The 20,519-nt window shown below is 47.7% G+C and overlaps 1 protein-coding gene across 4 annotated transcripts in view; it reads right to left on the reverse strand.

The window, feature by feature from the left end:
- Positions 1 to 18,995, reverse strand: part of LOC135900324 (kin of IRRE-like protein 3) — a 636,778-nt gene extending 617,783 nt beyond the window's left edge. For 2 of the 4 annotated variants that reach the window (XM_070531962.1, XM_070531959.1), the window contains exon 1: positions 13,640 to 13,940. The gene's annotated coding sequence lies outside the window, so the exon portion shown is untranslated. Of the gene's footprint in view, positions 1 to 13,639; positions 13,941 to 14,063; positions 14,178 to 18,834 lie in introns of those variants that run through there. The other 2 variants (XM_070531960.1, XM_070531961.1) reach the window with 2 other exon arrangements.
- Between the last annotated feature and the right edge of the window lie 1,524 nt (positions 18,996 to 20,519).

A 20,519-nucleotide genomic window follows, 5' to 3' on the forward strand; every position in this document is an offset into this window, starting at 1 on the left:
GTTTTCATCATGTTGCGGCCTGTAAAGTCTGAATCACGTACACTTGTTTAGAGTGGCCAATCGGACAATTTATTCACCACCATCCCTCGCAAAAAAAAGGGAAGAAAGAGAGAGAGAGAGAGCTCATGCTGCAATCAGACCACGCATGGTCACGCCGCATTCTCGGGCGATGGGCCCATATAGAAGAAATATACCTATAACCCACCATCTATACTTCACCACTCGACACGTGTCAATGGCACTGTGTCGTATACTGTTGTTGCTAACAAAAACTATTTCATTTGTGGGCGGAGTCCACGTCCCGCAAATGAGATAGTCACGCAATGCGTCTAAAGATCTAGAGATAACAATTTGAATGCTTAAGTAAACAGCACAATTTATTCTGTAGCGGAACGGTACCTAGGCTATTACGATCGTCGCTTATGCTTTCTAACAACTAATTGCTGCTAAACCACAGCTTAGAATTATCGTGAGAATGTTGCGATAAGATCACATTCGTGAAACAATTAATATTTATAAATGCACAACTGGGGCGCGATCGGAGATCGTTTTTCGAAACGCGCGTTCAGTTTGCGTTCAGTCTCGCCTCACGCGAATGGCCACGCCGAGTCGTCAACCGCCGGGCGCGGCTGACGACTGGGCGCTTGTGGCGAAATCGCGTGAGGCCAGTCACGTGAGCGGAAATTGAACGCAAACTGAACGTGCGTTTCTAACAACGACCTCCGATCGCGCCCCTGATCTTCGAGGTTCATTGTATATCGGCTCAAGAACGCGCGCGCATCGCGCTGGTTGCTCCGTCCGCCTCACCTCCAGCAGAAGCCGCGGCCATGGCGACCGAAATCAGTTCAGTACGAACCGTTCTCAACATAGAGTAAGTTATTTTCTGCAATTTTTTTTTCCTGCCCAGCAAATAAACACGAACTTTACGAAGAGTGAAAAAGTTCAGTAGCGCACAAATAATAAGCACAACTTCTAAAACATTTGATGTACAGATGTATATTATACATAACGTGTACACACATGATGCGAATTCGCTTATATTTGCTATATTGTATGTGCAGTTCAGTAGTGAGGCTTACGCGGCGTGGTTGCTGAGGGGCTATGCTGTTGGGCTTCTGAGCACGAGGTGGCGGGATCGAATCCCGACCACGGCGGCAGCGTATCGATGGGGGCGGAATGCGAAAGCACCCATGTACTTAGATTTAGGTGCACGTTAAAAAACTCGAGGTGGTCAATATCTCCGGAGACCCTCACTACGGCGTGTCTGTTAATTAGATCATGGTTTTGGCACGTACCACCCCATAATTTAATTAGTTTAATTTAGTGGTGAGGCTTCATAAGTGGACTAACAATGATTTGCAGCAGCCATTTCTGGCTGCGTGCTTCAGGAAATGGTCATCGTAACGCCTTATCGCGATGCACTGCTCGGTGTAGCAAAAATTAGAGGCATGGTTCCGCGATCCTCATCGTTCGAAATCGTCCTATTCTGCTGTCGTGCCCCTTTCAATCGCCCCGTCCAGTGACGATGCTTCCGCTGCGGCACGGCCGCACTCGTGGCGAAAGGGCACCGCGGCATCCGCGCGATGCGGCAGACCTTGACGAGTCCGTGGGAAGGCCCCTCCGGGCTGCTTGAGCAGACCAGCAGGAACGGTCGAACAACTTGAGAAACGAACGGCAGTGTTATGCATCTTAGGGCAGCAGGAACCATCTACATTTGTTTTTTATTAGCTGTCTTGAAGAAGATAACGGCGCTAAATTTGTTAGCCCATGCAAGGCCGGTCATTCTTCTGCTCCGACAAGATAATTGAGCACAAACGTCTGCAAATACTGCAAGTGAAAAAGAAAAAAGAAAGAACAGTCGCATCAATTCTAAAACTGACAAAATATTGAACGTCCTTCGGCAGGTACAAGTTGTATTCCTCAAGATATCATTTGAGACTAACATAATAAGAACGATAAGAACGTCCGAACTACTCGATTTCTTTTTTTATCTGTTACAGCTGTGTGAAGAAAACAGGAAATGAAGCCGGAAAAGTCGTAGGGAAGACTTGAAATTAAAACTAAAGTGAGGGTGCTACGTGCAAAAGCCAAGACCTGATTATGAGGCAAGTCGTAGTAGGAGACTCCGAATTTATTCTGACCACCTGGCCATTGCTCTTTCACGTGCACCCAGTGCACGGTTAATGGGCGTTGTTGTTGTTGTCTTCATTTTTTCATTCCGTCGTCATCGGAATGCGGTCGCCGCGGCCAAGAATGAAACCCGTCACCTCGAGCTGAGTAGCGCAACGTTAACCACCGAGAGAGAGAGAGAGAGAGAGAGAAGAATACAGGAAGGCAGGGATGTTAACCAGTCAATAGTCTGGTTGGCTACCCTACACTGGGGGAAGGGAGAAGGGGAAGAGAAAGAAGGGAGAGAGAAGGTGTAGGTACGCGTACGGACAGCACTTCAGTTAAAGTCGCTCGAGCAAACCAGAAGTTCTGAGAAAACACAAAAGTGCCTTCACTGCCTTCTGAGCCGATGATCGGTCGGGACGGTGCTCTAATATTGTCTGTTCACTCAGAGGACGATCGTCTAGTTTCCTCAATGTGTCGGACAAATACTGTCTTTGGGCTTGAAATTGAGGACAATGGCACAATATGTGGTCAATGTTCTCCTCGCATGCGCAAACATCACATGCAGGACTATCAGCCATTCCAATTAGTGCTGAGTAGGCATTCGTGAAGGCCACTCCAAGCCATAACCGACACAGAAGAGACGCTTCACGCCGGTGCACACCGGCTGGAGGTCTGAGTTGAAGTGATGGGTTTAGTCGGTGCAGTCTTGTGCGTCTTGTATGTACATTATTCCACTCTGCTAAGGAGATCGTGCGTGCCAGAATGTCAAGTTGTCTCGCGGCGTCGGTCCTTGAGAGCGGAATGGGGACGCAGCGGTCTTCTTGGTTTGACGTCCGAGCTGCTTTATCGGCGTCTTCATTACCAATGATACCGCAATGACCTGGTATCCACTGAAAAGAGATATCATGGCCTTTTTCTCCTAAGTGATGGACAAGTTCCGCGATTTCGCACGTGAGCTGATCGTGAGTTCCATGTCGGAGAAATGAATGCACACATTGCAAGGCCGGCCTGGAATCGCAGAAGACTGCCCATTTTCTAGGACTTTCAGTATTTATCACTTCAAGCGCGTCGCGGAGAGCCGCGAGCTCTGCACCTGTAGACGTAGTGACATGGGAAGTGTTGAACCGCTTGGTTATTCTCATTGCTGGTATAACTACAGCGCCGCCGGAACTGGTTGATGTAGTTGATGTAGTTGGTTGATGTTGGCCACCACCGTGGCCAACCACCGAGAAACTGTAACCGGGTATAGGGAACATTATTTACCCTATTATAAAAACCGGCGTCTTCCAGGGCCTTTCAGTCATAGAGTTTCCTACGAAACTCTATGCTTCCGGTGTGGAACCAGCGCGTTTTTCTTTTTTCGTTCTTCTTTTTTTTTTGACACTGGATAGCACTGAGGAGGCTGGCGCTTGCTGGGAGTCACTGGGACACTAGTGACAACGCTGGATAAGAGCTGGGTACCACTGGACCAGACTCTGGTCTCCCTGCCATGACGCTGGGGCGCACTGGTTCGTGCTGTGCACGCGCTGGACTCTCGCTACAGTGTGTTGGCTCACACTGGAAATTGCGCTGGTTGCGTTTGTACTGCGCTGGCTCCAGGACGCAAAGAGTATAGGCGCTGTTGAGTATTAAACGCTTTATACAATTTCATTGCTAGATAATGGTATCTTGTCCTAAATAACGCTGTATCTTGGCGTCGTAAAAGTACTTACTGTCGCAGCTTTGAAGAAAGGTGTGGAATCACTTTTCATGGTTTATGCCTTGCTCACGCATTTTTTTGCATTTGCCTTTTGACTAACTAGGCCGGCTGCTATATTCTTGGGCGAAATCACACAACCTTAGGTGAAGCCTCGTTCTTTAATTGTTTGTACGCAACCGATGACTGAGGGTTGTCGCTTTGGTCGCAGTGTTGTAGAGTCGACACGAAATCTAGAAGTCGTTCAGACGCGCTTGAACGGCGTCCCAGGAAGCCTGCCGCTGATTGATATTATGGCACCGATAAGAAAGCTGAGGCGATTCGCGCGCTTCCACTTTCCCTAGTATACGAAAAAATAATACAAATACGCACATTTTAGCAGTGGCCCTGTACCCGCGCTCAGGCCTAGTGTACGCACAAAGTCGTTACCGAAGCTTAGGCCTAGTGTATGCACGAAGTCCTTCTACACGCTATCAGCCCGTCTGGGCTCAGGAATCAACAAGTCTAACAAGGATAAATCCCTCTATATTTCAGCTTTTGCACCGGTGTTCTCAAATAAACCATTTTTTCGTGTCTGCGGTATCAGCACAAGAAGCGATGAGCGCCGATGTGACGCGTCATAAACATCCGTATATGTGCTGTCGTTGAAGGCTGCCAGCTCTAGCCTACCCTTCTCTGACGAATACTTTTAATATTTGGGGTTTTACGTGCCAAAACCACTTTCTGATTATGAGGCACGCCGTAGTGGAGGACTCCGGAAATTTTGACCTCCTGGGGTTCTTTAACGTGCACCTAAATCTAAGCACACGGGTGTTTTTCGCATTTCGCCCCCATCGAAATGCGGCCGCCGTGGCCGGGATTCGATCCCGCGACCTCGTGCTCAGCAGCCCAACACCATAGCTACTGAGCAACCGCGGCGGGTCTCTGACGAATACTTGTGGCTAGACAAACGCGTCGATTGAAACGGATCGTCGAACTAAGAAAATGTTTGCATATCCCTTGCGCGAAGAACAATAAACGGCTATCAATATCGGCAGTAACAGCCCATACAACGTCCCAGGTCGGCGCTTCAATTAGGACTTTGTTTGGAGTTAGAATGCCAATCGCATAAGAAAATCAGTGTTGCGGCACTTCTAAGCATACTATTCAATACGGAAAACAACTTTTTCTTTCTGATGCAGGCGTAAGTTTTAGCTGCGGGGTGTTAGCGCATCTACCATGTCTGTGCGAGACGCGTATGCGAAACTAAAACTGCACCTGGGTCTTGACATGGAAAATTATTCGCTCCTTTTCATGTGTTGGCGTGGCATGCGGAACAGCTCTGGCCGAAAATTCTCGCTGCTGGAAACAACGTGTCGGCCCTAGGCCGAGGACCGTCGACCACGTTTCTGAATGAATATGCAAGTTGCAAGGTTGTCCTCCCGCGTCCACCAACCGGTAACGATGTTTTGAATTCCATTTTTCTTCATGCGGACTTGAGTGGCAGACCATACCGTGCTCCTGACTTCCGAGACGGTCTGCTTGAAGTAGTGAATACTGCAGGTATTATAGTTGTCGGACAGTGTCAAATGCGCCATGTACGGATGGCTACCTGCGCTAGCAGTGCGGCGAAACATACTCTTGTCACCTGTGGTGAGCTCTGTGTCAAAAGACTGAAGTGCATGGTGATAGAGCGTTGTTTATTAAAACTCCGAATGGGGCATAATGAGCAAACCAGCGGTCTCTTCAATTGCACATGCATCCTCAGAGAGTGCTAATTATCGCTCTAGAGCCTGGAAAGTATGGCTGTGCCTAAATGACGTAGCCTGCTACAATACGCCAGTTCTCATGTTTATGCCCGCGGGGGTGAAAACTTAACGTACTTTTCCTCCAATCTTGTGTTTACTTGGGTGCAGTTGACGTTTTGAAATATTAGCGAAGTATTCGAAAGAGATTCGCATTTCCGAATAGCGACTATTCGATTCGAATACCGAACAGGACACTATCCGATTAGTCATTCAGAAGTTTCGAATATTCCCACAACCCTGCTAGAAGCTATAGAGTAAACGGAAACGAATGTGGACAAAAAGGCAACTGGCCCAGCCAAGTAGGTACCAAACCCACATCTTCCGCTATGCGGTAGATATCCGTTCACATATGTGCGATGTGGGGTTCAATCTGTGGAAGATCACAGTTTAGACACCGTGCACCTGTCGAAACAAGGTATCCTTTCGCCCACTTTCGTTTTCATTTACCTTAATACTTCTACCTTACAATTTACCATAACTAATTTCCTTTGCACTTTTTCTGGCTTTATTGCCTGTTTTCTTCGTGTAATCATAATCCCTCATATAAGTGGCACACAATACTCGCAAGCAACGCGAGAGCTGCGGAAACAGTGACCCCTTTTCGAGAGCGTGCAGCTCTCTAATGAGTAAGAAATTCACGTTTAGAAAATAAAGAATAGATTTGTCATTGGCGGGCGTCGTCGTACGCTGTATATACTCCGTTCAACAAGCAGCAAAGGTTGATGGAGAGGAGAATAAGTGGAGAAAGACAGTCGGAAACCTTTCGGCACGGGCTACACGGAGGAGAGAACGGGCGACACGGTGTCGGTCGTAACGAAGTGTACCGCATTCTGTGCAGCTGCGCGTGATGCTGCGGTAACGCATGCGTAGGCGATGTTCACGACACGTAAAGGAACGGGTTAAGTATTCCTTACAGTGGCCATACTCACGATGTTGATAACGACCGGGTGGATCTCATGACGTTGCCGGAAACATGAGTGAGCATAGGCATTCTTATTCTTTTATTTTATTTTTTCTACCTACCGTCCACCCGAGTTGGAACGCTGCCCGTTTAAGCCAGGATGCCCAGCCCTGGCATACTGCTCGGCAGCGGAATCGGCCCTAACCATCAAGCCACTGCGTGCAAATGTGAGCAATTTCTTAATCTTTTTAAATACGCTTCTTTCTCAACTAATCGCGTACAGTATATGCATTTACAAGTGGCCGTGAAGCACTCCGCCAATTCCTCCCCCCACCCTTTACCCCTGCACCCCAATTCATTTTTCTTTCCTTTACTATCTCTGACTTCCAATAATTACTACATGTGTTCTTGATTATGCAACGAGGCAGCCGCGAACCTGGAAAAACAAAATAGAGATAACAAAATCGCGCTTGAAGTGCCTGTCATTATCGCAGACAAGCAAAGGATGATTTTTTTTTTATTTGGTACTGCTGTTCTCGAACAATGAAGCTTCAGTGTTCAACACACTTTGTCCACGTCAATATACAGTATAACGCCGAGGCCAGAAACTGAATCGACTACCTCTTCCGCAACAGCGTAACGCCCAACAGTATCGCCGTAGCAGTTGCAGCAGCGCCACGGCCTTCTTGCCCGACTCGTTGCTTATTTGCCAAAAAAACAAGAACGCCTGCGGCGAGGCCTTCGAGCCACTTGCAAGGTCCTCAACATATCCCCGCGTGAAAAACAGTTGGCAGCGACCATGCGCCATGGATGTGATGTCGGACTAAAGCTGCCAACAGTGCGGCCTGACTTAATACAAATGTTTGCGGATGCGAGGAGAACATTGACCACTTATTGTGCCACAGTCCTCAATTTCAAGCACAAAGACGATCTTTGTCCGACCCACTGAGGAAACTAGATGATCGTCCCCTGAGTGAACAGACAGTACTAGAACGCCGTCCCCACCGATCATCGGCTCAGAAGACAGTGAATGCACTTTTGTGCTTTCTAAGAACGTCTGGTTTGTACGAGCGGCTTTGACTTAAGTACGGTCTGTGCACGCCTCTATACTCTCTCTCTCTCCCTCTTCTCTCTCTTAACCTTCTCCCTTCCCCAGTGGGGGGTAGCCAACCGGACTCCTGACTAGTGAACATCCCTGCCTTCCTTATATATATATATATATATATATATATATATATATATATATATATATATATATATATATATATATATATATATATATATATATATCCGTTCCCGAGCAAATAAAGAAATAAGGTAGAACCTGGTCACTATATATCTCTGTTAAACCTACCAGATCAAACAAAAGTAAAGAATAAGCAGAAAATGTACTCCCATGTAGCTATGAAGACTTTAAAATCAGTGTGAAAGCTTAAAATGAGCAGTTAAAGACCAAGAAAATTTAGCAAGAAAAGAAAGCAGTTATATATGCAGAAGACATTGAAAAGAACACGTCCTAATTATGAAACGCCGACAGTACAACGGGCTGAATTGATTAAATGAATTCTGGGGTTTTACGTGTCAAAACCACGATTTGATTATAAGGCACGCCCTAGTGGGGGAGGACTCCGCATTAATTTTCACAACCAGCGGATCTTTAACGCGCCCCCAACGAACGGGACACGGGTGTGTTTGCTGCTTGTATCGCTTTCTTTTTAATACAGCAAAGGCTGTTTACCTGACGGACCTGTATGAATGAGCCGTATGCGCGGTCTCGCAGGAGGAGTATCTGGGCAGGCTTATGTCCGTAACGTGAACAAAAAAGATGACGAACGATAGTACGGCGCAGAAGAAAGAAAGCACACGAAATTTCCCTGCGCACCGCACCTGCGCGGTGGGGGAGTGCACCCGCGCTGGCCACCGTTGCTGCCGGCTGTGTCTGCTGTCGTCTGCCCTCGATGCAACCGCGTGGTAGTTGTGGCGGGAAAGCACGGGGATGTGCACCGCGGTAGCCACTGCGGTGTGATCAAGGGTAACGCGGACGGTTCCCGAAGCGTCTCTGTGTTATTTTCACCTTGACTTGGTCAGTGACCGCAATTTCTTCATCGCGGTGTGCAAGAACTGGATTGTGCATTGCAGGGGTAAACCACTGCAACAGTTGCAACTCCAACAAAATAATGGGAAGACCACGCATTGTGCACACGGCCGAAGAACAAGCCGTGATCACCATCGTTTCGAAATAAGTTAAATAAAGATTATGTATAGATGTATACGTGTGCGTGAATGAATGATTTAAAATGCGAAACTTAGTCAGTTAAATAGCTTCGCTGGCTAATCCACCACCATACGAATCGTTCGGCCCGACATGTATTTTTCTTTTAAGGCGAAATCCTTAGGTGTATATGTTGTCGGTGACCTTGACGAAACTGCGCCGTGTCGAAAAATGGCCCCCACCGCAATGAATAAAAACAGGTAAAAAAATGCTCGGACGGAACTCGCATTTCTCAAGGGAGTTCCGGTAAACAAAATAAACTGGTGGGTTTGTAAAGAAAATTTAGTACATTTTGGTCTGGGCTGGAATCGAGCCAGGGCCTCCTGGGTGCGAGACGAACACGCTCCCTTGAAGCCACGGCCGCTCTACCGTTCTCGCCTACTAAAGGTGTCCTCAGTGAGGGCTTGATTGCACACGTCACTACGCAGCCATCTCACCGACTAGTGCGTGCGTCATTGGGCAGCCCACGTGACTGCTTGGAAGAAGTGGTGCCACGTCACAAGTGCATAAACTGAGTGCGTTAATGACGTTACGAGGTCTACAAGCGATACAGTGCTTTCGCATTTCCGCACGTAAGCAGTCTCAAGTGTCGGCCAAACTTTAAGTTTAGTCATTGCTGCGGCGCCAGGTGATGTTGCGCAGTAAAGCGAGCGGGGGCGTCTAAGTAGCGCACCTGAGGAAAAAGCGCATGCCACCACTGCGCCTTTCGTGAAGGAGGTCGCCTCAGTGCTAAACGTGTACTTCGCCCTGTATCTCGTTACGTCTTGCAAGAAGTCTAGTCCCGATTGCATAACTCGATGCATTACCGATACGTCTAACAAAGAAGTCTAAACCCCGGTTGTATAACTTCGTGTATAACCAAATGTGCAGCAGGCTTTCGCCTTCTTGTGTTACAAGGCTTCTTTTGTTTTTGCAGAATTGTTGCAAAAGGGGGTCGGAAAGATGTCAAATATTATAAAATTCGGGCCAAACGAGTCGGATGATGGCGCGGAGAAATTTCCAACAATATAGACAGTGAAGTTCCAGGCGATTACAAACAACAGAATTAAAATTTCGTCCTTATGAGTCCGTAAGAGCCAACAGATAGAAACACCCTATGGGGTAAAAATTGCGTAAACCCCGTTGCCTCAGACAGGCTGGATGACGTTTCGATAGGTGGACCTATCTTTGGATAAGACGACCTTCGGAGTGACCTTCAGATAGGTCCACCTATCGAAACGACGGCCAGCCTCTCAGAGGCGCTTTACTTAGGTTTATGCAACTTTTACCCCATAGGGTGTTTCTGCTGCCAGCCCTTACGTTGACTTTGGCTTTACACTTCATAGCAATCATATGGCCGAAATTTTAAATTTTTTGTTCGTAATCCCGTAGAATTTCACTGCGTATATTGTTGGAAATTTAACCACACAATCATGTGAATTGTTTTGCCCACATTTCATATTATTTGCCATCTTTCCGGTCACCTTTTACAGCAATTCTGCAAAACAAGAAAATGGTAGGCGACCCGAACATTTGACTTGGTCGTCTCTTAGTGGCACTCGCACCTCGGCGTTGGTCTTCTTTGTGTTAAGCGAGCGAACGTCTTTCCCCTGGCACAATATGCAGGCGAGGAGCGAGAGAGGGCGAGGAGGAAGCGCAGCGCGCGCCACCTGGTGGGGCGTATCCCCCTAGCGAGTGGCGCACGAAGCGCGCCTTACGCGCCCCCTCCGGTGCTGACGTCACAGCATGCAACGAGCCCGCGCTCGCAGCTGTTGCGAGCAAGAGAGCGAGCAGGTGAGCGCCGAGAGGAGAATCGAGAGGAGGGAGTGACGTCTCATCCACTCTGCTAGGCAGATGTTCAGTTTATGCCAGGCAACTGTTTGCCATTAATTGGCCGGTTAAATATCATGCCACCTTCTTGTGTGTGACGTCATTACTTCCGCTTTCTACTACCGGGCTTCCAGGAATTTCGCCATTGTCGTGCTCACGTGGCGGGTCTCTAAAGTATACGATTCTGTGCTTTGGTGTGCGGTAATCAGTGGTTTCTAATTAATTTTAATTATTCCAGACACTTCAGTAAGTCAACTTGTAACTAAACTAATGGTTTGTTTTGATATCTACAATGAAACCCATGAATTTTCTACTGTATTATATGTTTTTCTGAATTTCGTCCCCGGCCGTCTCAGGAGGGGCACCGGAAGTGCTGCGCAAGAATCAAGAGTATCAGCCGAAGCTCGTGCCACTAAAAAAAAAGAAAAAAAAAAAGGGAAAAGGAAAAAAAGAAAAAAAGAGCAACAAAATCGATCGAGTAGTAGTGTGGAATCAGGTAGAAGTAGGCTATCCGCGCTCTTCACCACGTCCGAACGACTTCGAAAAAATAACCAACTGTTCCTGCTGTGTACCAAAAACGCCTGCCAACAGGTACACATTTCAGCATGCAGAAACCGTGCAAATACGCTACGTTTGACGCCTGCGGTACAGCACAAAACAGATATCACGTGCTTGCGTTCGAAATCCCTCCGTCACTGCCCGTCCGAGTGTAAATTATTCCACATGCAATTAGTGTGAATTAATCCAGCGTGTTCTCGCGCGTTTGAGGCAAAGAAAGAGAGGTTTGGAAAAAAATATTCAAAGATCTGTGACACTTATAAATGACTAATAAATAGTCTGAAATGCACATATACCACGACATGTAGCCTGGAATTAAAAAGCCAAGCTTGTTAACGAGAATACGTCGCTGTATAGTTTCACACATGAGCAGTGTTTATTAGGGGTAGTAGAATATTCGAATTTTCGAATACGAATAGTTAGTGTGTAGTATTTGATTCGTATTAGGAAAAAAAACTATTCGGTATTTTCGAATATTAGAAATTAACCAAACATTTCGCAACAACCGACTGTTAGTCTGGTTAGTGTTCTTTGTATGGTAAACAAACTGTCGCTATAATCATCAGAAGTGTGACAATGGCAGAACATCTTGAAGCAATGCAGAAACAAACTGAGTAATGTAAACTTTGTTCTCGATTTCTTGGCAGAACCCTACGTGACAAATTCTGATTTTTGCTTGTGCTCTATCATTTAGTGTTTTCGCTGTCAAGTCACGTATCAGTTTTTGTCTTTCACGCTACAACCAGTGACGTTTTCCGTGCAACGAACACTTTTATATGTATCGGCGGCAGGCAAGTCCTTCAGCGTCTTCTTTCTTTCTTCTTTCACAACTTCTCGCCTTTTTTCGGTAGCCATCTATTAAGCTGTTTTGGAAAACTAGTCATACAGCAACCACTTTTTATTATATGTTCCTTTGCAAAAGGCTCCACTGTTGCGGGGCTGCTATCATGTAGTTTTCTTAATGATAATTGTTCTCATGTTTATAAGTAATCTTTTCTCCCTGATAACGGTCTTTTTTGCACTGGTCAGTACTGATGTAGTACCAATTTTACCGTAATAAGTATTCCTGTTGTAAATATATTAATCTGCGTTCGATCATTCGAGATTCGTTTCGACATCTGATACCTACTATATTCGTATTTGATTCGCATTCGAAAAAGTTTATATTCGCTCACCTCTAGTGTTTATGTAAAACCCCAAGAGGGATTAAACCAAACGTTGAGCCCACTCATTTTATGCAACGTTGACTGGTCCTCTTCGCGTATCATCCTAGAAATCTCCGTCCGCCTCCACCGGTGTAGATTATCACACAAGGGCAGTGGTATGTCTAGATTCTGAAGCAAGATTCAAACCTAATAGCTGTCGTAGAGCGAACTCATTCCTCCTGCGGCGTTGCTGGATCCTCATCTTCGTGTCTCGTCCTAGAACACCTTCGCCCGTCTCCTTAATGCACGTGCAGCTGTCGCATAGCGCTTGCCGTGTCGTCTGTCTCCCCTTTCTCCCCCCCCCCCCCCCCTGCGCCTTTGTGTTCCTTAATACTGCTTGCGCCCCGCTGCTCGCCTCAACGCGAGGACAAGTCGTCATCTAGCGCGTTGTTGTCGGCGCTCATTAGCACCGACGACGAAGACGATGAACGCGCGCTCGAGCGAAACAAAAGAGACAAAGGAAATACCTCGCCTTCGCGCGACTTGGCACCGAGGATCATAATCGTACCGCGCGCGCACGCGCTCGCTCAAAGAGAGAGCGTGAAAACGAGCCCGGACGCCCGCGCGGGATCCATCGTCGCAGAGCCAAGCGCGCGCGCGCGCTGCGAAAAAGTCTTCCGCGCGCTCCCTCCCACCGCGGCGGAGACGACCTTGCCGGAATGCGTTCTCAAACGCATCGGGGCCGAAAAGCCACTAGGCCGAGACAGCAACACAAAGGAAGGATATTACACGCCTCGGTGAGGATGGTGCACCACGCACACGCACGCTCGCTCGGAAGAAGCACGCACGAACGAAGCGGCCGGCCGGGGAAGCTGGCTCGCTGGCCGGTCAGCTGGCACGGGCGAGGTGGCCGCGCACGACCAATTGTGACGCACCCCGAGGCCGCCAAGGTGAGCCGTGATCGCTCGCCCTGACATCACCCGCTCTCTGCCTTTCCACTCGCTAACCTCTTCCCGTAGCGTGCTTCGATATACCGATGCGAGCTGTAGAGCCAGATTACCGCAGCTGGCCGCGAGCACGGGGACACACTTACGCAGTTGCGTACAGCGGGCAGCGCAATCGGTTGAGAACCCGCCCGAAAGCGGTGACGGCGTGGACTAAATGGATGCAGCGCGCAAGCGTATACGGGACGTGTATGCGCAGTGTGCAATCTAGACGTGTGGTATGCGGCAAACCAGAGATATGAGGAAGCAAAACAAACGCAACAAAGAAAAATAGAATTGAAGGAAATGAAAAGAAGCACAGAGTCGATCGGCGGGCGGTAGGGTTCTGGGCAGTTTCCGTTCCATTACTCACTTGTTACGGTCGTTGTCTCTCGGGCATCGCCGCAGCTTTTTCCATGGCCTCCGGTGCTGCGTGCTTGCCCAATGCCGCCCAGCGGGACCCACTACGTACCGGCCGGTCGGTCGGTCTGGCGCACTTGCATATTGCCACGCGCCTCGCGCCAAGGATAACTCGGTAACAGTTCGTTCGGGCCACTGAGGCAGTGCGCTGGAAAAAAGATAACGGCGAGCCAGCAGAATAAAGAAAGAACAATTGCCGATTGAAAACAGAAAAGAAAAAAATGCAAGAAATCTATGCGAGCCGCCCGGCTGCATTTAAGCTTCCAAAGACATGAGACGACGTCTTTCCGTCTTTCTTATTCCTATCTGTTAACAGTGACAGCCACGCTACGCACAAGAAGAAATAAAAATATTGGGAGCTAAGCAAGAGCACCCACCGAACCAACGCCCTTCCTTGTTTCTTTTTCTTTTACTCGAAATAAGTTTGCTCAGAAAACGTGCTGGTCGCGATCAAATATTGTTCACCCTTCAGCTTGAGTAATCCCATAAATACGATATTGTCGGGAAAATTCCAGAGAATGTATTTTTCACTTGTACCCTTCCTCGCCTTCACACTCGGCCAATGCGATTAAACTTCTCCTCTCTTACGGCAATATACTTCGGTATTTGAATTTCTACGCGCGAACTTCGAACAGCTCCGCAACCGCATGCTCCACTTAAATCTCTAGCCCTCCATCAAGGACGCCGAGAAGTCGACGTAGCCGAAGTTTACTGCGCAAGGATCGCAGGTGCGGCGTTCACCTATTCACTTTGCGCACCTATTCCTATTGTCCCCTCTTGCTTCCGAGATCCTCGTATTGACGCTCCTTTCTCTATCGAAGAACTGGAGGCCGCACTTGCTGGGTGCAGGCGATCTTCGTCACCAGGAACGATCACATCACATACTCTGCGCTTGCAAACCTTGGTCAAGAGGACAGAGATGCACTTCTTGGCCTATGCAATACATAATAGCGTGATGGCCTGGTCCCTACTACGTGAAAATCTAGTCGCCTTATTCCACTCCTCAAGCCTCGCAAATCTCCATTGGAATTGTCATCTTACCGTCCAATAGCACTGGCCAGCTGTGTCGGAAAGGTAATGGAGAGAATGATCCTTATAAGGCTAGAATAATACTTGGAATCTTACAACGTCTATCCAGAGGTAATGGCTGGTTTTCGACACGGATGCTCGTCGATAGATAGCCTTAGTGACCTTGTAACATACGTACAACACCACAAACATCTGAAACGGATCACTGCGGCCTTATTCCTTGATGTTAAAGGTGCGTACGATAATGTAGACCATCATGCAATTCTGGACGTCTTAGAAGCAGTAGGGATTGGTGCAAACGCCTTTCGCTGGATACGTAGTTATTTGAACGGAAGATCTTTCTTTATTTTGACTGAAGACGGACCAACGCCATCTAGCTATACCAGTCGTGGTGTACCGCAAGGCGGAGTGTTCTCAGCCCTACCCTATTCAACCTGGTGCTCGTTGGTCTCTCCGATTCGTTACGGCAAACATTTTAGCTCTCCGTATATGCAGGCTACATTTGCATATGGGCTTCAGGAGTGACACGTGTAGAAATCCGCGCACGACTTCAGAAGGCTTCAACGGCCGTGAAAACATACCTAAGAAGGCAAGGCCTGGAGCTTTCACCTGAGAAATGTGCACTCGTTGCTTTTACTCGCAAAGCGATGGCCTCGTATGCTTTGCGAATTAATGACCAAACTGTACGATACAGACGAACGCACCGATTTTTTGGCGTCATCATTGATAGAGACTTGGAGCCTTGGAGCCCTCACATCTCGTACATGACAAAGCGTTTGGCCGCCATTGTGAACGTTCTTGCGTTTCTCGGCGGGAAGTCCTGGCGCGCACAGTACCATCAATGTTGCAACTATATAAAGCACTGTTTTGGGGTTCGTGCGGTATACAGCTTACCTGTACTAGGAAATACTTGCACTACAAATATCCACAAGCTCCACAGTGTGCAAGCACGAGCACTTAGAACTTGTGTCGGTCTCCCAAAAACTACGTCATCGATGGCGACAGTGGCCATTCCCATAGACGCTCCTTTGAAAGTCTACATTGATACAGATGTCCTGAGAGCACACATCCGACACCTGATTCGGACCTCACACCATCTTGCTTGCTTAATTAACACGGCAAGTTGGGCAAGTTGGTGATTGAACATGTTCCTATGGGTGGGCAGCGCAAACCGGACGAAGGACGAGAGGAAGTACACAATACAAGCACAATACCTGCGCTTGTATTGTGTACTTCCTCTCGTCCTTCGTCCGGGTTGCGCTGCCCACCCATAGCAGCTTGCTTGCTTGCTTGCCAGTAAAAAGACCACATTCAACTTTTGCTAAAAGTATTGCAATACATCAGTCCTACTTGCCATCACAATTTACGCCTGCTACACAATTAGCAGACCCATTGTGGTGTCTGCACCGGCCGCAACTGCAATTGACAATTCCAGGCATCAGAAACAAAGCTGGAGCGCCGTTGCAAGCTTTGAAACAAGCAACTTTGGAACACATTCACAACGTGCACAGATTCCGGCAGCATGTCTACACAGATAGTTCGGCAAAACTCAACAGCTCTGCTGCTCCCATCTTCCTCCCGGCAAAATCTGAATCAAATTAAACACTTCATGTGTGACCACATCGACGGGTGCAGAGCCTGCGGCACTTCGTGCTGCACTTGATTTCATTAATCAGGAACCACCGCAACAATAGACAGTTTTTAGCGACGCGAAGGCAGCCCTTCAATGCATACAAAGCCCAATGCGCCACGGACCCAATGAACAACTGGCCTCAGAAATTCGACACATACATCATTGCAGCCATAACAAGGGACTCAACATAATATTTCAATGGCTTCCAGGACATTGTAACATCAGCGGGAATGACCACGCCGATGAAGCCGCCCGATATGCACATGAAAGTGGTCAGCGTGTCTTGATTCCGCTTTCGCGAACAGGCGCTGCGGCTGGGCTGCGGTTGATGTCCCGTGAATGCACTTTGCTCCTGTGGGACACGAACGTTTTCACCATGTGTCGTTTGCGTTCGTTGTCTCCGGACATACGGATGCACCTACCGCCGTGATTACCACGACGTGAATAGACCATGCTGTACTGTCTGTAGATAGGCGTTGCATTTACGAACTCATATTCTTTCCTTATTGGAATGGCCATCAGCCCCACGTGCGACACATTCAACAGCAATGAGACGCTCGCACTTATTATCTGTGTCTGCTCGCGATACAGTGCCCAATGACAAGTGACGTGCAGAGTACTGGACCAGTTGTACAATCGTCCACTATCAGACCTGAAAACTTTAGGTCTGTGCTCCCAAAGAACATCCGCGCTGAAGGTCTTACTGGCGTTATTAAGGTTCCTGCGGTCTACGGGGCTTCCCGGCAGACTTTAAGAATGCCCCCGCCCCCTACCGCTCTATAGTGTACGCAGTTTGTTCATGCTCCTTTCTCTTTATATCTCCCCTTTCCTCTCTCTTTCTATATTTATCACCCTTAGCCCTTCCCCCCATGCAGGGTAGCCAACCGGAACTATATTTGGTTAATCTCCCTCCCTTTCTATGCATACTTCTCTCTCTCTCTCTCTACTCGCGGCTTTTGCTTCTTGTTTCTTTTTTTTTCCTATACGTTCAGAGTATGACGTTTTCAGATAGCATACTACAAGAAAAAATACAATGAGATTGGTTTCAAAGTTTACAAAACGCCAATCTCCGTGTAAATGTGCAAGCGAGATCCCCCAGGAGTGCCTCATTCCAAACAAACACTGCAAACAAACAAGCACACAAACACCTGCGATATGGAAAGAAAAGTCTCGTGTGTTTCACACCTCAAACACGCCACTCGCGTACACTGGAACAAGGCCCTCATCGTCTATGTACACCAAATAGCACCAAAAACTTTTCACATATCAGAAATCCGTTAACTAAGTCATCGCAATCATGTTCGTTTTACCAAGATTAAACGTACAACACATGAGATTTAGTAACTTCTAGAGATTCCTGATTCCTGAAGAAACTGTACCAATGCTCGTGCAACACTATGGTGCAATTTTTCTGATGATTTTGCAGCCAATATTTTTCTTATGGTATTAGCCTCCTATACAGGAGACGCGTAGCTTGGAGAGCATCCTGTTACGTTACCATTCTTTATGCAGCATTTAAGTAGGTGTGTGCATTCATAAGCCCTCGCACTTTCTCTTTCAATCTCCTCGGTGTGCTCACCACGAAAAAAAATTGCCACAATGTGTCCTGAAGTACTTTCCGACTCTGCAGGCTCCGTAAGACGCAGGGTGATGCATTGATTGATCTGACACACACACTTACGCACACACACATATACTCTCACTCTCACCAACACACAGAGGCGCATACATACATACATACATACATACATACATACATACATACATACATACATACATACATACATACATACATACATACATACATACATACATACATACATACATACATACATACATACATACATACATACATACATACATACATACATACATACATACATACATACATACATACATACATACATACATACATACATACATACATACATACATACATACATACATACATACATACATACATACATACATACATACATACATACATACATACATACATACATACATACATACATACATACATACATACATACATACATACATACATGGGAAAGGGCGTACTGGTGTTGCTTGTCATATCTTACAATTTCACACAGTGTAGAGATACAAACGATAGATAAAGAAGTAACCTACACTCTAAAACTGACAACCGCTCCTAGTTACGTCATTCCGCTGTGCTTTGATTGTAACGAATAAGCTCTGTGGTATTACGCCGTTGCGAGTGGGCGCTAAAGCTGCGAAGAAATCTGTCATACACGTCCACGACCGCCCATTCACTGAGCTTAGCTGGGCCAGCAGAGGTCGTTGGTCTACCACCAATGTTAGAGCTGTCTACTCCTAACATCCATTTATCTAGCTTACAAAAATAAAGAGAGAGTGAGTGAGAGAGAGAGCTCCATTCTGGGTGTTGTGTAAGCATTCCTTTCTTGATTTTTCCGTCGAATCAAGCGGCAAAAAACAATATACTTCTGTCAGTATTTACTTACCTTACGTCATGAAGTGAGCCGATGCAATAAAAGGATATCCGTTGCCCTTCGCCATGTTCCCCACCATCTTCTTTCGATACAAGGCGTCTGTCTCGTAAGAAGCTATCACACACATGACAGTGGAGAAAGCAGACGTCTTCGTGAGTAACGTGGTAGTGGAGTTAAAATGGACTGCAAGAAATAGAAATAAAGACAGGACGCTGCGCTTTATTCATCGCCGTTCGGTCTTTTCTAACGTCTGGAAGTGGTAGTACATGAATGAAAAAAAAATGTGTATGCGTCTGGCGGGGGGGGGGGGAGGGGGGGAGCCAGTGCCTGCGCGATCGTTTGTTCCGGCAGCTCATGGTCGCCAGCCGAGCGTCAGCGCTGCGCGAGAAAATAGCGAGAGTTGGAAGGATGTGCAGCGCGTCTTCACCGCACAGCAGCGACAGAGCGAGAGGAAGCCCGAGGCCAGGAGCGGAACGACGCGGACGACGAGACTGGTGCGGTCATCGCGCAAGACAAATTGGCGCGCCCGCACGCCACGCTGAAGCGCAGCACCATCTTTCACGGGAACGCCGCGCTAGATGGAACGAGAGTTGGTAGATGCAGGGTTACGCGACGTCGCCCTTGCTAACATCGGGTGTATACGGAGAGCAAGAGCGGTAATACGCAGCGCGCATCCAGCGACATATAAAGGGCGCCGAGCTGATGGTCTTGTGCAGGTATTGGAGTACATGCGGTTGGTTCCCGACTTGAGCTATCTAACACACGAATCAATATCCGCCACGTGCGACATCAGCAGCCCGTCGCAAAGGCAATGAAAGGCGCTGTGTCGCCTTTCACCCTGAGGCAGCGAGTTTCCCTTCTACGATCTCAGATGGTGATGAGACGCCGGCCTATCTATTCGAAAAATAAGAATGCGTCGCGGGATGCCATTATTTTACGTGCATGAAATAACCGAGACCCGCATTGCCCCGTCGTTCATTTTCTCGTGTGCACCTACAGGAAGCTCTTCCGCTTTTTTTTTTTCGAATAGCTCATAAAAATGCGACGTTCATAAAGAAGACACTCCTAACTAAGTGTCGCAGCGCTGCGTTCAGGTGTGCGTGTCCGTCGATCTGTGTCTTTCGTGTGTGTGTGCGCGCGCACTTCAGTGTCTGCTCGCTCGAGTTTGGTGCTAGCCAGCAGTCGTTCATTTCTATACGTCAACTAAAACAGCGCGCCGGTACAACAGGCAAGACTATGATATTCTGGCTATTATTTCTCTGTGAATGCATTAGTCTGAATGGTAAGCAAATCAGGCAAGCTCCCAACAGTGAAACAGCAGCCTTGGTGGAAATCCGCCCACGTATGCTCTTTCTATCTCTCTCTCTCTCTCTCTGCACAGTGCACGGTGCGTGGACTGAGGAATTTGACGGTCTGTAAACGCAACGTTCCTGTTATTCACGAGGCGTTCGATCTGACTTTTCTCCATTCCTCCGGGAAGGAGGGAATTAAATCGCCCTGCCGCTGTTACCAAGTAGAGTAGCCAAGCTACCTAAGCGGAAGCTTAAGACTGCCGCCACGATAAAACGGAGATATGCGCCAGACGTCAGATTTTCGTGGCTAACGGTGCAGGCAAAGGACGGATCAAGGAGAGGTGACCGGAGGGACACGTCCTACTACGGCCGTCACCCCGCGGAAAAGCGGCGCCTTGGAGGCCA

Source organism: Dermacentor albipictus, chromosome 1 (assembly GCF_038994185.2).
Source record: "Dermacentor albipictus isolate Rhodes 1998 colony chromosome 1, USDA_Dalb.pri_finalv2, whole genome shotgun sequence".
Taxonomy (NCBI): Eukaryota; Metazoa; Arthropoda; class Arachnida; order Ixodida; family Ixodidae; genus Dermacentor; species Dermacentor albipictus.